A 17,209-nucleotide genomic window follows, 5' to 3' on the forward strand; every position below is an offset into this window, starting at 1 on the left:
TCCATACATTTTTCGGAATTCCCCACAAGGGCTGACCAAAACTTTCTTTAATTCTCTTAACGCTTCCTCTCCTTTATTTGGGTGCCTAAACCACCTAGATTCAAATACCCCACTCTGACCAGGCCTGTCGACAGTGGGGGTTTGGCTCTCCCTGATTGCCACAAGTATTGGCCACTCAGCTTGTTACCGCCCATTGGTGGCTGCAGCCAGACCTGACCAACTCTGCCACGGCTCTGAAAGCCGCTTTAGTGGGGTCTCTGGAGGCCTTAAAGGGGTTGCTATTCAGGGGGCCTAAAATGCCTCACCATCCCACCCCTTCTAAGCGTACCTCTATGTGGGCATGGAAGGTGGGTGAGGCGCTGAGAGCACCCCAGCCGAACTCCTGGTCTCCTCTCACCCCCTGTGGCTGAACCCTAACCTATCACAATTCAATACCATTCCGATTCACAGGCCTGGGCCAAATACAAAATACTGACCCTTGAGCATGTTATCACCAACAGAGCTCACCCCCTTTCATGTTTTTTGCACCAAATTTTAGGTACCTGCACGGGCCCATTTCAGGTATCTTCAGGTCGCTCAGGCCTACAGGTGTCAGTTCTTAGGCCAACCAATTGAACTGGGATACTCAGAGCTTGAATCCACCCTTCGGTTGGAAGACTTGGAGAAACCCACGTCACAGCTTTGTGGGTCCACACTGGTTGCTTCCGGCCCGGGCTGTCCTCCCTCCGCAGGAAATGGGTGAGGGACATACCGAAGCTGGGCGAGGATGACTTGTGGGAGATTTTGCACTTTCTCTAATCCGCTCTGGTCTCAGCTAGGGACAAACCTGTTCAATACAAAATTGTGCATAGAGCCCACTACACACCCCACAGTCTGCACCAGATCTCGCTGAAGCATTCTCCAGCATTCTGGCGTTGCTCCTACCAAACGGGATTTTTTTCCACATTTTTTGGGGTTGCCCAGCAATCAAACATTATTGGAAAGAAGTACTCCAGGTGATTGCTAAGGTCACTAGGACTCGGGTTCCTTATAACCCTAAATATTGTCTGTTAGAGCTGTTGGAACAAATGTCAATGCTCAGAGCCAGGAAAATACTCATCCCTGCTATTGTACTATGCTCGTAAGGCCATTGCGATGAATTGGTAACAATCGTCTTCCCCCCTCTGTCAGATTCCAGAAAAGCCTAGTAAATGCCAGTTTGCCCCTTTATAAAGCCACCTACTTGGGCAGGGGCTGCCCAGAAAAACTTGAAAAGGTATGGACCTGTTGGCTAGATAATACCATGGCAACTGATGCAGTAACCAATTCCTAGATTAACAATATCTCTAGTCTGCTAGTATAGTCGTTACCAATCTGAGCACAAATTCTCCTGAATTGACCCTCTCCCCACATTGGGGTTATAGTATGTTAGTTTGTTGCCATACCAGGGAACTGCCCCTGCATGGGCAATGGTTTGGCCCTTGCGTGGGCTAATTTTGTATGCTAATAGAAACCTCAATAAAAAAAGAATTTGATAAAAAAAAAAAAAAATGAATATGGTCTCTTTCCATTAGTGCATTTTTTTTCTGGTAACCTGCTGGAATACCCATTGGAGGGCAACCGTGTCTGTTGTGAGCAACCTAACTTGAGCCAGTGAGCTTGTTGACTGTTTTTGTCCTCTCACTACTTTGTACGAACTCAAATCACATCAACGCACAACTTGGATGTTTTTTTTTTTCATTGAACTTCAAATAAGGCATCTAGAGCATTCTTACATGTTCATTTCACCAGATCAATGGGTGTTACGGCATTAAGCCTCTGTTGCCCTGCTTTGCAAAGTCACCACCTAGTCTTCAGTTCATATCTTGTAAAATTCTGCTAAGTGATCATCCAAACTGTGCTCTCAAGGATTGGGGTTTTAATGGGAGGCTCATGGATGGAAATTGAGGGGGGTGGGGGTCCTCGTGTCCAGCAAAGCTTTGTCAGTTTACAGTCAGCTGATGGTGCCAGCCTAAAATACAGGGTCTCTGCATTTTCAGCCACTGTCCTGTACTGCACGCCCAAAATACGTAATTTACTATCGAAATTCCTGTTTTGTTTTTTTTGACCGATGTGGTCAGAATTAACAGCTGCTGCTGCTTCTGGAGCCAACTTCTCTGAAGGTCATTGAATTTGGTTCCTGGCGACCTGCAAAACTTCCCAAATCCTTTTCCTGGGAATCCTCATTGGCAGGAAGTGTTGTACAGTATGCTGATTGGGCTCCTCTAGAGAAGGTGTTTTTTTTCCTCCAAAGTGGTGCACTTACAAGATCCCCATGGAGGAGGAGTGCTTCAAAGCGAGAAGTTATCAAGCGCTAGTCCCAGCTATTAACTTCCTGAAAAAACCTTGATGGTTCCAGTGGACAAGGTTCTGGTCCTTCAGCATGTACAGCTTTTCAGCTGATGGCAGCTGCAGTGGAAGTCTGCCGAAGTGTGGGCTAATGATATGACTTTCCTAGGCAGCTGATCCTGTCATTGGGCAATAGCTGGACTATTTTTCTCTGGGTAGATTTCATTTTGAAAATCTTTAGGCTGTGTGTTTTGTCTGTCCATGTGAGGAGAATCTCGTGGCTCAAGTGCTGGTCTGTTGAACTTCTCTAATTGAACAGCTGCCCTTTGAAGGGGAGCACTTGTTTGGGCCATCCTTGGATTCTTTCATTAAGAAGGTGATTATGGGGGAAACCCATCCTGGAAGAGAAACATTTTAACAGCTTTTTACAGTTGTAAAGCCAAATGGTGACATCTGACTTGAACTAAATCTCAAATATCTCAACAACTTCTTGCAAGTGCAAAGGACCAGGATGTGGTCTAATCTGATCGGTGATTTTCACTTGAGTAAGGGGACTTTTTGGCATAAGTTGATATTCAGACCTTTTAGCCTCGCCAAAGGACAGCCATCAGAAATTTTTGGGCCCCTTACACAGCTTCAGGCCTGGGTCCCTGGAGGCCTGACCCCCAACATTCTCCTGGGCATGCCCACTCGTTTTCCCACTGACTATCCCACGAGTTCTTCAGTGCACCCACTTTTAACACTTACACCTAGTCAGCCTAAGACCCCTTTCACACTGCGGGCATTTTTAAGGCGCTCCATTCACTCCAGTATGAAAGCCTCAGGGCTTTCACACTGGAGCGGTGTGCTGGCAGGGCATCAGAAAAAGTCCTGCCAGCAGCTTCTTTGGAGTGGTGAAGGAGCGATGAACTCACCGCTCATCCCCATTGAAATCAATGGGGCAGCGCTGCGATACCGCCAGCAAAACACAGCTCCAGCGGCCAGATTTAGCCCCTTTTCAGGCGCTAGTGTGGGGTTAAAAACTGCCCCACTAACGGGCTAATAGCGCTACTAAAACAACGCTAAAAATAGCGCTGCTTTATCGCTGATGACTGTGGCGGCACAGTGTGAAAGGGGTCTTGGGGTGTCCCATCCAAGAAGGAGGGGTGCTGGCGAACATTACATTCCTCCTCTACTTCTGCCGGGCCGATAAGAGCACCCCTCTGAGCCTCGCCAAGGTTTACTTTGGAGGACTGCCACTATCATTTTATGGCATTGCAATGAGGCTAGCCACTGCCTCCAGAGTGTTTGGATGTTGCCTTGCTTAGTCACTGGCTTAAAGGCTTGGCTCTTTATGCCTCAGCCCTAACGGACAGAAGTGTTAACTCCATTATTTATACCCTGCTCAGGATGAGAGAGTCAACCTCCAGAAAAGTTTTGCTTTTGTACCCAGAAGGCTTGTTTTTCCTTGTGTTAGGCTTGAAAGTTTCATCCTTGACTCTGTTGAGACTCATTTTGGCTTTTCTCCTGTTTCATGGAGCATTAGATTTCAACTTTGGTCATTCTGTTCCAGAGGCCTATTTCATCTCATTCATGGGTAAAGGCTTTGTGCAAAGAGTCACATGGATGCTTGTGTCTATCCAATTGTGTGTCTTCTTGAGAACTTTATTTGGTATTGTCTGTTTTATAGAATGCTTCGTTTGAACCCATGCAGGATTTATTTTTTTGTCACTTATTCATGCAAGGTCATCATTTGGGTGGCGATTACTTTAGCTCATTGGGTCTCAGAGCTGGTTATACTCTCCTGTAAGGAACTTTTTCTAGTCCCTCCATTTTTGCCAAGGGGGGGGGGGGGTTCTTTCCACCTGAACTAGGGTGTTGCGTTGCCATCTTTTTGTCTGGATCCAAAACACCCTTAAGAAAAGCTTCTTCCCGTTTTGGATGGTCTCACTCTGTGGGTACATCAAGTTTATAGCTTTGTTTCGATAGCCTGACTCCTTGTTCGTTCTACCTGAGGAGCCTTATAAAAGACAGGAGCCTTCCATACATGCACATCTTTTCCTGGTATCCTGCTGGAGTACTCAGAGTAGGGTAGCCTTGCTTGTTATGAGCAGTCTAACCTGAGCCAGTGGGCTCTTCAAATGTTTTCTGCCCTCTCGCTATCTTGCTTAAACAAATATCAAAGTCCCAGCACCTCTTGGATGCCGTTTTTTCATTAGAAACTTATAAAAGACAGGCAGCTTCCTGTTCAGCTATTTCTTGTTTAATATGGCAACTCTTTTCCCAGGCCTATGGTATAATGGAGAAGGTTCCTTTCTACCAGGAATGTCAGTGCTTCATGGATGATTCTGCATAGGGTATCAGCTCTTCAAATCTGAGGCTGTTACCTGGTATTCTCTTAGCACGTTTACAAAGTTTTACCAGGTAGATTGTCCTGCCTCTGTGGATGCCAGTTTTGTGCGGAAGGACATACATGGGGCTCTGTAGTAGGGTTTTAATCTGTTCTGTCATCGGCTTGTTGCCATTGTTCTGTGTGGCTCACCCCTCATATTCACTGCTTTGAGATAGCCCACTCATTATGGATATGAAATAACCCTGTGATGTACACTATTGATGAAAAGTTTTATAACGCAGCGATTTTTGGACATTTTTCTTGAAGTTTAAACCGTTCAACTCCAGTGAATAACCTGAAATAATACAATGGTAAACTGCCAGAATTGGAAAGAGTTTACCAAAAACTGAAACTTAATGTACATTTCATAGTTAGCCTTTTTCAAGTGATGGGTTAAAAACCGTAGGTGTTCTGCAACAATGTAAGTAAATTCGGGACCCTTTCACATGGGCGGTCTGATCAGGTCCGTCTGTTTTTCAGGTTGACCTGATTGGACCCTCTAGTCTCTGCTATGGTGCAGTGGATTTCAGTGGACACATGTCTGCTGACACCCACCTCCATCTGATCTGACCCTGTCTGCCAGAAACCGACAGATGGTAGCCCTGTTCCCCATCCATCTATCGATTGCCCCATAGAGCAGAGCGGAACTGTGTGTCTGCTCTGCGTAGTGGAGAGGACACGGACCTGTCATCTGCCTGCACAGCAGGGCAAGTGGATTCCGCTTAGTGGAGGCACCCATGCGAAAGGGGCTTAAAAGTTTATGGTAACAATTCCTAAAGGTGTCCCAACTTATTGTTGATTACTGACAAGCTCTCTGTATAAAAGTAGTTTTGAAACTGACTGTTACTACACCCTATTAAAGTGGTTAAGGCAGAAGGTTTCTTACCTGTAATGCATTATAAAAAAAAAATCCTGGGTGCAGCCCCTTCCCAGCGCCCCCCTCCCCCATACTTACCGGAGCTCAATTTCAATCCAGTGTTCAGAAGAGCATCAACTCTCTCGGGTCTCTGTTTTCTCGTTGGTTCACACAACAGCGGGAGCCATTGGCCTCCTGTTTCTGTCAATCACAGCCAGTGAGTCAATGAAGAGATAATGGGGGCAGGGCCAAGCCGCACTCCATGTGTAAATGGTCAAAGTCCATTCACCGGAGAGATGCTTGGGAACGAGGCTGCTCAAGTACAAGTGGGAGGAGCCAGGATCAACAGCAGGGGACCCAAAAAGAAGAGGACCAGGCTGCTCTGTGCAAGACCATTGCACAGCGCAGGTACATATAACCTTTAGAACCACTTTAAGCAATATTTGGGCAGTATTGTTACATAGTAGGTGAGGTTGAAAAAAGACACAAGTCCATCAAGTCCAACCTATGTGTGTGATTATATGTCAGTATTACATTGTATATCCCTGTATTTTGCGGTTGGTTCTTTCTTTTTTTTAAACTATTGATGCCCCTCACTGAAACCACCGCCAGTGAAAGGGAATTCCACGTCATTTCCGCTGTAGCAGTAAAGAACCCTCTACGCAGTTTCAAGTTAAACATCTTTTCTTCTGCTTTTAATGAGTGGCCATGTGTCTTGCTAAACTCCCTTCTGCAAATTTTTTTATCCTTATTGTGTGTCAGCAGTATGGTATTTGTAAATTTGAAATCGTATCCCCTTTCATGCGTTTCTTCTCCAGAGAGAATAAGTTCAGCGCTCGCAACCTTGCTTCATAACTAATATCCTCCAGACACTTTATTAGCTTTGTTGCCCTAATTTGTACTAGCTCCATTTCCAGTACATCATTCCTAAGGACTGGTGCCCAGAACTGGACAGCATACTCCAGGTGAAGCCGGACCCAAAGTCTTGTAGAGTGGGAGAATTATCGCTTTATCCCTGGAGGCAATCCCCTTTTTAATGCATGCCAATTTTGTGTTTACTTTGTTAGCAGCAGCTTGACATTGCATGCCATTGCTGAGCCTATGATCTACTAGGATCCCCACATCCTTTTCCACCCTAGATTCCCCCAGAGGTTCACCCCCTAGCGAGTAGATTGCATTCATGTTTTTACCACCCAAATGCATTATTTTAAAATTTTCTACATTGAACCTCATTTGCCATGTAGTTACCCACCCCATTAATTTGTTCAGATCTTTTTGCAAGGTTTCCACATCCCACAGAGGTTATATCCCTGCTTCGCTTTGTGTCATCTGCAAATGCATAGATTGAACCATTTACCCCATCCTCCAGGTCGTTTGGGAGAAGTAAACAGGATTGGTCCCAGCACAGAGCCCTGGGGGGACCCCACTTCCCACCCCTGACCATTCTAAGTATTCCCCATTTATCACCACCCTCTGAACTCGTTCTTGTAGATAGTTTTCAATATATTGTATTGCAGGAAGGGGTATATTGCTTTCAAAATGGCGAGATGCAATTACATAAGCTTTGCTGGACACGAGGACAATTAAAACCTTAAGTCTTTCCTTAAGTGGTTTAGCTTCCTCTGCCATCAAAAGGCACTTGTAAACGGGAGGAAACTCTAACAATACAAATCATTTAGTAAGACTTCATCAGGAATATGCAGTTCATTTTTGGGCACCAGTTCATAAAAAGAATATTTGGGAATTGTAGAATGTGCAGAGGTGGTCAACCAAATTGATGAGAGGCATGGAGGAGCTCAGCTCTGAAGAACGATTAGCTGAACTGAATTTATTCTCTTGAGAAGAGAAGATTAAGGGTGGATATGATCAACATGTATAAATACATAAGTGGTACATATAGTGAACATGATGTTCAGTTATTCACTTTAAGGTCATCACAGAGGATAGTGGGGCAATCTTTGTCTGGAGGAAAAGAGATTTCATATCCAAACATCTCCAAATAGGCTTCTTCACAGTAAATTGTGGAATAGACCAGGTGGTTCTGGCCAGCGTAGTAGATGGTTTTAAGAGAGGACTGGATTCTTTCCTAGATGCACATAATATAACTGAATACTAATATTTATAGGTAAAAGTGATCCAGGGAATATCTGATAGCCTTGGGTGATCAGTAAAATCATTTTTTCCCTCTTCTGGAGCAACTTAACTCATGCTTTTATTAGTGTTGTTTTTTTTTTTTGCCTTCCTCTGCATCAACTGAGGGTTTAGGATTGTGTGTGTGTGTGTGTGTGTGTGTGTGTGTGTATATATATATATATATATATATATATATATATATATATATATATATATATATATATATATATATATATATATATATATATATATATATATATATATATATATATATATATATATATATATATAATTTTTTTTTTTTTGGTTGGACTTGTCTTTTTTTCAACCAGACTATGTAACGGGAGGTCTGGCACACTCAAATCCACACCAGAATCGGAAGACAAATGCTTCAAGTTTGTGGGAAAGAGTGCAATAAATCTAAAATGTCTGAGCACTGGGATATCATCCTGATATAGTAGCAAAAGGACTGAGTATTTTGAGACTTTAAATATACCTCAGTATGCACACTTACCATGCAAAAAGAAAAAGTATCCCATATCATACAGTTTTTATAAAAAACCTTTCTTGTATACTATATAAAAACACATATTGTTGTCTGTGAAATACATTAGAGATGAGTGCATTAAATCTTCTGAGACGGTCAACGCAAGCAACTGCGTGCGCTGGAAGGAGGGGTGAGATATACTACCTCTTATCTCTGCACAAGTTTCTGTCTGGCTCATCCATAATTGGATGTCATTGGTTCCATCTGACCTTGATTCATACCTACCTACTTTGATCAGAGAGGTCCCACTAGGACACTGATTAATTTTTCATCTGTTCCCTCTTATATTTGAGGATTTTTTTTTAAAGCGGGAGTTCCACCGAATTTTTATTTTTTTTTAATAAGTCAGCAGCTACAAATACTGCAGCTGCTGACTTTTAAAATATGGACACTTACCTGTCCAGCTTGCCCACGATGTCGGCACCTGAAGCCAATCTGTCACTCGGCTCTCGGGTGCTGCCGCCGCCATCTTCGCTAAGGGGATCTGGAAGTGAAGCCTTGAGGCTTCACTTCCCAGTTCCCTGCTGCGCATGCGTGAGTTACGCTGCGCAATACTTATAGTCCCTGCTGTCTCTGGGATCCGTGTGTTTACCACCAGACAGCCGAGGGGGGGACAGGAAGTGGCGATTCTGCGGATATCTATGCCTGGAAGTGGGAGCAGATACCCCCCTCCCGCCTGAAAGGTGCCAAATGTGACCCCGAGGGGGGAAGGTTCCAGTGTTTTCAATACACCCAATTCTGTTGGTCCTGATGAAGCGAATGATCCGTGATAGGCGTTGACTGCCTCAGAAGATTTAATGCACTTATCTCTGTAAAGTATTTCACAGACAATATTTGTTTTTATATTGTACAATCTGTATGGTATAGAATTATTTTTCTTTTTGCATGGTAAGTGTGCACACTGGGATATATTTAAAGTCCTAAAATACTCTGTCCTTTTGCTAGAATCAGAAGACAAGTTTCAATGACTTACTTGACAGACAGCTCACAGGACATCAGCTTAACACTGATCAAAGTAAGATATAGTTTTAACTGCAAAGAGAAGACTTTGAGATGCAGGCTTAACAGACCGAGTGGCTGCAAGAAAGCCATAGCTCAGATGGCAAAATAAGAAAAACTTTTATGGCTAGGCCAGGAAGCACGGTCAGTGGACTACCTAAGACTGAAAGAAGGTCTTCTGGACCAATGAATCAAAATTTGAAATCTTCGGTTCATCACACACTGTTTTTGTATGCTGTTGAATACGTGAAAGGTTGGTTCCTTGGTGTGACACCAACTGTCAAACATGGAGGAGAAAGCGTGATGATATGGGGCTTTTTTGCTTGCTCCAGAGTCTGAGATTCTTGATCCTACTACCACAGCATTTTGGAGAGCGATGCAATACCCTTTTGAATAAGCCTAGTTGGTCAGAGGGTCCATTCTACAGCAAGATAATGACCTAAAACATACCTCTAGGCTGTGTCAGAAATACCTTAGAATAAAAAAAAAACTGATGATGGGCTTCAAATCATGGAATAGCCAGCACAGTCTCCAGACTTAAAGTATTTGTAAAGGTAAAGTTTTCTTTGCGTTAAAATAACAAACATGTCATACTTGGCTGCTCTGTGCAATAGGTTTGCACAGAGCAGTCCTGATACTCCTCCTCTTGGGTCAACTGCCGGTGCTATGGGCCCATAAGAGAGAGCACAGCCAAGCCCTCCACTCCCTACTCACTGGCTGTGATTGGCTCCCGCTGCTGTCAATGGATCCTGTGCTGTATCTCAGCCAATAAGGAGAGACCCGGAAGAACCTCAGCTCTCATTCTCAAGTAATGTTTAGGGGGGTGCTGAGATGAGATCAGCATACTGAAGGTTTTTAACCTTCATACAATAACTATCTGAACAATATTTGATTTTTGTTGTAGAAAAAAATGCCATGAAAATGTTCAACTGGTATATCTGCAAAAGGTAGCTAATTTGAGTCAAAAATGTAGCTTACGCTTTGTTAAAGAAAACAATTCCATGATTTCTGCAGTTGTTTATTCCTTCTATGCTTTATTACAGTGAGTAAAGTTTACTAAGTAAATTTAAATAAAAACTGGAAAAATGGCAGTGTCCTAAAATGTTTGACCAGCAGTGTACGTTTAAGAAATAATTTTTTTGCTTATTTTTGGTTTACCTGTAAAAAAAATGTCTTTCGTTCATTGACGGACACAGCTCCGGTAATCTTGACCATAGGTTATTACGCTACCTTCAGGAGAGGACTAGGCAGAACGTGTAATAAATGGGAAAAACCAGAACTTTACAGTTCCGCCCAGGGAGCGGTCCCTCTGGTAATAACCCCTCAGCTTGCTTCCTGCAGCTCAAATTTTTTCTGTCTAGTGAAGGAGAAGGACCTAGGCTCCCTGCAGGACCATTGGTCCTGGGATTTTTTGCTGAATTTTTTCCTTTTGCGCAAGATTTTAGGATCCTGTGATCTGCTATCAACAGCCGGCTGGGTGACAGGCTGGATAATCTAGATCCCTGTAGTCTCCCCAGCCTGGCCATTGAGCGTGTGCAGACCCTAGCTACATGCTGGGTCGGCCACGACATGCTCCACTGGGCAGCCGGTGAGCGCAACGCTCCGGGGCACACATATGGCCAGACTACCGATGTCCTTGTGGCCAGCAGCCACCCCGTACTGCTCGTGAGTGGGTCTTTTATGGGATGTCCCCAGCTCGTCCGGATGGTAAGTACAGCGCTGAGCAGCTGGCCATTCCCTGGGAGGTCGATTAGGGGGTCCCTCTGTGTGGGATGCTGCATGACGTGCTGCTGAGCGGTGTGCGTACCTGTAGTCAGGGGTCCTCTGTGGGGCTCTGACCTTAGATTGGGGGCTGCGCTGAGTGTCTGTCTGTGGTCTCCCCGCTGGGTGTCTGGAGGTCTGCAGGTGCTGATCGCCAGAGCGATGTTCTGCCGCCATTATCTCTGTTCATTCACTGTGTACAGTTGTTTGTTGCCAATTTTTTATGTGCTTCAGTGGAAAGATTGGAGTCCTTGTCTGCGGTCCTTGAAACGTTCACTGCCAGGGTGGAGGCGGTGTGTGTGCGCAAAGGTGGTAAAAATTGGCCCCTGGTACCCCCGTCCTCCGGGGAGAGCTCTGCCGCAGACTCGGGCCCCACTGAGACTGGCGGCTCCTGCTCTGTTTAAGATGACGCTGACCAGGACCGATCAGACAGTGAGGAGGTCCACGCAGGACAAAGCTCTGGTTGGAGCACTCATCACAGCTGTGCGTGATACCCTGAAAATTCAGGCTACAGCAGGTTCCTCTGCTGAAATGGCAGTCCCTTTTGGGTGCCGTAAGCCAGCCCATACACCTAAGATGTTTCCGTATCTGACTTATTTCGATAAGTTCATATATAAGGAATGGGGAAGCCCACAACTGACCTTCTCGGTCCCTGAAAGAATGGCGGTGCGCTACCTTTTTGAGGAGAGCCTTCTTAAAAAATAGTCGGCTTTTCCAGTTGTGGACCCCCCAGTATCCAGGGTAAACCAAGTAACCACGATCCCGGTAGAGGGGACTCCTGCATTTAAGGACCCTACTGACAGGAAGGCCGAGGCAGTAGCCCGTTCCTTGTTTACAGTTGTGGGGTCAGCAATACGACCAGTACTGGCCACAGCACTTGTGTCGCAGACACTTACGGAATGGGCAAAACTTTTGCACCGCAAATTGGAGAAGCAGCAGGCTCCTGTCTGCGTGGAACTAGCAGACCAGTTAGTGCTCGGCCTTAAGTAAGTTTTTGACGCAGCCTTGGATATGCTTCCTTTGCTCTCCAGGGCTTCATTGTCAGCAGTGGTGCTGCGGCGCCTGATTTGGCTAAAATGCTGGTCTGCGGACCAGGCATCTTAAAAAATAAAATAAAAGCCTTGATTGGTGGATCTACCCTTCCTTGGTGAGCGGCTATTTGGAGCCTCGGATGACATTATTAAGAATGTCACAGGTGGGAAGAGTACCTTGCTCCCACAGGCCAGGTATACCGAGGAGCTACACCGCAGGCAAGGGCCCTCATTTTATGCTCGAGGCTTTTTTTTTTGTCTGTCCGGGTCTTTGGCTAAATGCTCCCATTACGACAGGTCAACCTCTGAGGGACAAAAGCGTCCCTGGACCCGCAAGCCTGCAAGCAAAAGTGCTACTGCATGAAGGTTTGCCCCCGCCCGTGTCTCGAGTGGGGGGGGGGGGGGGAGTTTGCAGCCCGGTGGGCCACTCGGCTGTCCGACCAATGGGTCTGCGAACTGATTTCCTCTGGCTGCAAGATAGTTTCTCTCTTGGCCACCAAGCCGATTCTTCCCTTCCAGCATACCCTTACTCCCGGCTCGCCGGGAGACCCTATTAGGGGCAGTAAGGGACCTGCTAAGCCGCGGGGTGACAGTGCCTGTTCCAGATTCTAAAAGGTTTCAGGGGTTCTACTCCAATCTGTTTGTAGTCCCCAAAAAGGAAGGGATACATCCATTCTTGGTCCTGAAAACCCTCAATTGCTTTGTAAAAGTACAGAGGTTCAGAATGTAATCAGTTCATTCAGTGGTCACTGCACTCCATCAAGGGGACTCCCTGGCGTCTTTGGACATCCAGGATGCGTACCTGCACATACCCATATGTCTCAGGCATCAGAGGTTTCTGCGATTTGTAGTAGGGGAAGCATACTACCAGTTTGGCTCTCCCTTTTTGGCTTGGCATCAGCACCCCAAGTCTTTACCAAGGTATTGGCTCCAATTTTGGCATTGTTAGGACAACGCGGGATTGCAATCGGTTACCTAGACTATCTCCTCCTGAGAGTAGCTTCCGCCTCAGAATTAAAGGAGGATGTGACTATCAACATGCAAACCCTGGGTGCCTGTTGAACCTCAAAAAGTCGATGCTTATACCAACTCAGCGTTTAGAGTACCTAGGCTTACTGCTGGACTCCATGGAAGCGAGCATTGTTCTCCCTTCAGACAAACTGCCGACTCTCAGAGCCACGGTAAAGGTATTGAGGAACCGCAGGTGGCTGTCACTGCGCTTCTGCATGCGAGTCCTGGGCTTCATGGTGGCCTCCTTCAAGGCAGTACCGTACGCCCAGTTTCACACCAGAAGGAGATATTGACAAAATGGGACAAATCTGCGTTATCCCTGGATCGGCAGATTCGGGTGAGCCAGGTCCCCGGCACTTTGGTCCGTGAAGTCGTTCCTACCTCTGCATTGGACAGTGATCACAACAGACGCCAGTCTGACCGGCTGGGTTTGAGTATTGGGAGTACAGTTGACCCTGGGCCTCTGGTCGGGGGAGGAATCCAAGTTGCTGATCAATGTGCTCCAGCTCCGAGCGATCAGGCTATGTCTCTCCACATGGTCGAGACTAAGAGGGCATCCGATCAGGATCCTGTCAGACAACGCCACACCGGTGCCATATATCAACCATCAAGGAGGAACAAGAAGCTCCGCTGCATAACAGGAGGTCGCTCACATCCTTCAGTGGGCAGAGCGATATGTAATGGCCTCGTCGGCCATTTACATCCCGGGAGTAGAAAACTAGCAGGCAGATTATCTAAGTCGCCAGATGGTAGACCCAGGAGAATGGGCATTGCATCCGAAGGTGTTCAAGCTGCGTGCCTGCGCTGGGGCACACCAGACGTGGATCTCCTGGCTTCCCGTCTCAATCAGAAGGTGCCGAGATTTGTATCCACGACGAGATCCTTGGGCAGGCTCGTCAGACGCGTTGGTGGCTCCATGGGGTCAGTGCCGACTGATCTACGCATTTCCTCTGCTAAAACTGTTACCACGTCTGCTCCGCAGAGTGGAGGTCTAGGGGATTCCAGCGATACTATTGCCCCAGATTGGCCCTTGCGAGAAGACTGTCTCATGGTCTGATTCTCCATCCTGCTTTACCATTGCTGGTTTTAATGGCAAGGCTGAGAGCCAGGTGCTAAGGAACTGGGGCCTGGTGGACTAGTGATTTCAACTATGTTGAGGGCACGAAAATCTTCTTCTCTGATGATATACCATTGTACCTGGAAGGCCTACATCTCCTCCATGTGTGTTGAGAAAGGGTGGCGTCATCGCACCTATTCCGTTTCCAGGATCCTGCTTTTCCTATAGCGAGGAGTAGACCAGAAATGAGCTTTAAGCACCATTAAGGGACAAATATCAGCCTTGGCTGTCCCCCCCCCCCCCCAACAACCCCTGGCGTCTCACTCTCTAGTGAGCACTTTTATACAAGTGCTCCGGCATGTGGTCCCTCCAGTGCGTCCACCTTTGACCCCAAGGGATCTGAGCCTGGTGCTATCGGTGCTTCAGAAACCGCCGTTTGATAACATCAGGGAAATTCCCTTGTTGACTCTTTCTCAGAAAGTGGTCTTCCTAGTGGCCACTATATTGGCCAGGAGGGTTTCGGAACTGGCGACCTTGTCTTGCAAGTCGCCCTATCTGGTTATCCACAAGGATAAGGTGGTGTGGTGTTGAGTCCGCAACCTTCTTTTCTGCTAAAGGTGGTTTTGGCGTTTCACATCAATGGAGACATTGTGTTACCATCTCTGTGTCTTAAACTGACACATCCCAAGGAGGTGGCCCTTCATTCCCTGGACGTGCTCCAGGCTCTAAGGGTATAATTGTCTGCCACAGCTCCCTTTTGGAAGTCAGACTTTGTTCGTTTCGGTAGCTGGTCTGAAAAAAGGTATGGCGGTCTCGTCAGCCACCATTTCCAAGTGGATCGGACAGATTGTGGTCCAGGCCTACGCTTTGAAGGGGCAGGTGCCCCCCTTTCCTGTCACGACCCATTCCACCAGGGCAATTGGAACCTCTTGGGCTTTCTGATATCAAGCATCAGTCGCTCAAGTGTGTAAGGCTGCAACTTGGTTGCCCATTCACACCTCTACCAAATTCTACAAAGTGGATGTAAGCGCATCTTCGGATGCATGTGCATGCTTTTGGCCGCAAAGTTTTGCAGGTGGCCGTGTAATGTTGAAATTCTGCACTCATTCTTCTGTTTTAAAGCAACCGTTAATTTTGAGTATTAATGCACTGTTGCATTTGTTGACCGCAAGTTCTGCTGCAGTTAGTTAAAGCGGGAGTCCGCCGGGAGTTCCGCCGTGTTTTTTTATTTTTTTTTTATTTTTTTTAAAGCCAGCAGCTACAAATACTGCAGCTGCTGACTTTTAAAATAAGGACACTTACCCGCCCAGTGCGCCCGCGATGTCGGCACCCGAAGCCGATCTCTCGATCGTCTCTTGGGTGTTGCCGCCGCCATCTTGGGTGTGGGAATCAGGAAGTGGAGCCTTTCGGCTTCATTTCCCGGTTCCCTACTGCGCATGCGCGAGTCGCGCTGCGCAATAAGGATGGTCCCGCTGTCTCTGGGATCCGTGTGTTTCCCAGCAGGCAGCGGGGGACTTTCGGAAAGGGGCGTAGATTCTGCAGAAACGACGCCCCTTTCCGCAGATAGCTATGCCGGAAGTGGGTGCAGATACCTGTACTGTACAGGTACCTGCACCCCCCTGAAAGGTGCCAATTGTGGCGCCGGAGGGGGGGAGGATTCCAATGAGTGGAAGGTCCACTTTAGGGTAAGATGGTCACTCCCCTGTTAGGGAGCACCGTTGGTTGTGGGTGAAGTTTTATTACTGTTCCCACACCTCGTTATGACACTGCTTGGGGACGTCCCTACGGCCTCACCGTAAAATCCTTTTCTCTGAAGTTCATTGACGGACACGGCACCCTCCCCTCCTATTGATTTACGTTATAATGCTTGTTGATGTACTGAGTTGCAGGAAGCAGGCTGAGGGGTTATTAACAGAGGGACCACCCCTTGGGCAGAACTTTTTCACATGTATTACATGTTCTGCCTAGTCCTCTCCTGAACGTGGCGTAATAACCTACGGTCAAGATTACTGGAGCAGTGTCCGTCAATGAACTTCAGCGAAAAGGATTTTACGCGGAGTACAAAAATCCAAATTTTTTTGAATAAAGCGCAGGACACCAAGGTCCCTTCCCTCTTTGTATGGTTCCTCCTTACTTATAGAACTGAGTCTGTGTTGTACTGGGAGGAGTTATGTATGGACAAAAAGGCTGCTTTTTTTTTTGGCCAGTGCCAATTCACCTAGAGGTGACAGCTTAACCCATTTGTTATGAATATGAAGAAATCCAGTGTCCTACGATATACTCCAAGAAAAGGATTTTGCAGGTAAATGAGAAATCCTAATATTTAATTCCAGGAATACCTTTTTAAATTCATGTAATTCTGTAATTTAATGCAAACCTTCACTATTATGAAACTGTATTAACCACTTTACGACCGGCGCACGGCGATGTATGTCCATTTTTTTTGAAGAGGGATATCTCGATAACGGCAGCAACTGCTGCCCCAACCGAGATATCCATCACTTCAGGTGCCGGTCGTGTGTACGATAATGGTGGTCTCTGCGGCGGGTTCGCTGCAAGATCACCGTTATCGGTGGCGGGAGAGGTGCCACCCCTCCCGCCCCTCTCCCGCGCCCTCCGCTGCTTACCGGAGCCGTCGGTAGCAGTGGAGGCGATCGGGTCCTTTTCTATGCCGGGTATGGAGAAGAGTTTGGCTAAGATGGCCCCCACTGGTCTCTATACCATAGGAGGGCGCAAGCGACATCAAAACCTCTTAAAGGAACATTTTTTGTGTAATTTGAGAAAAAAAAAAAAATTTTTTTTTTTTTTGCATTTAAGTCAAAATCTGAGATCTGAGGACTTTTTGACCCCAGATCTCATATTTAAGAGGACCTGTCATGCTTTTTTCTATTACAAGGGATGTTTTCATTCCTTGTAATAAAAATAAGTGATCCATTTTATTTTATTTTTTTTAACAGTGTAAGGGCTTATACACACTGACGTTTTAAAAAAATTGGTTGTAAAGCTAGGAACAATGGCTGGAAAAAATCAGCGTTAAGCGCAATTTTATTAGCATTTTGCTCTGGAGTCAGTGCGCATTTAACGGCGTTTGTAAGCATTGACGCTAAGGTGCGTTTAAAAAAAAAATCCTTCTGCT

At 46.3% G+C, this 17,209-nt stretch overlaps 1 protein-coding gene across 2 annotated transcripts in view; it reads left to right on the top strand.

Annotated features, from left to right (window-relative positions):
- The window catches only part of EDC4 (enhancer of mRNA decapping 4), a 499,346-nt gene that overhangs the window by 384,270 nt on the left and 97,867 nt on the right, over positions 1–17,209 (top strand). The window lies entirely within an intron of this gene.

Source organism: Lithobates pipiens, unplaced genomic scaffold (assembly GCF_037356315.1).
Source record: "Lithobates pipiens isolate NorthernLeopardFrog02 unplaced genomic scaffold, aLitPip1_a1.2 Scaffold_10, whole genome shotgun sequence".
NCBI classification, from domain to species: domain Eukaryota; kingdom Metazoa; phylum Chordata; class Amphibia; order Anura; family Ranidae; genus Lithobates; species Lithobates pipiens.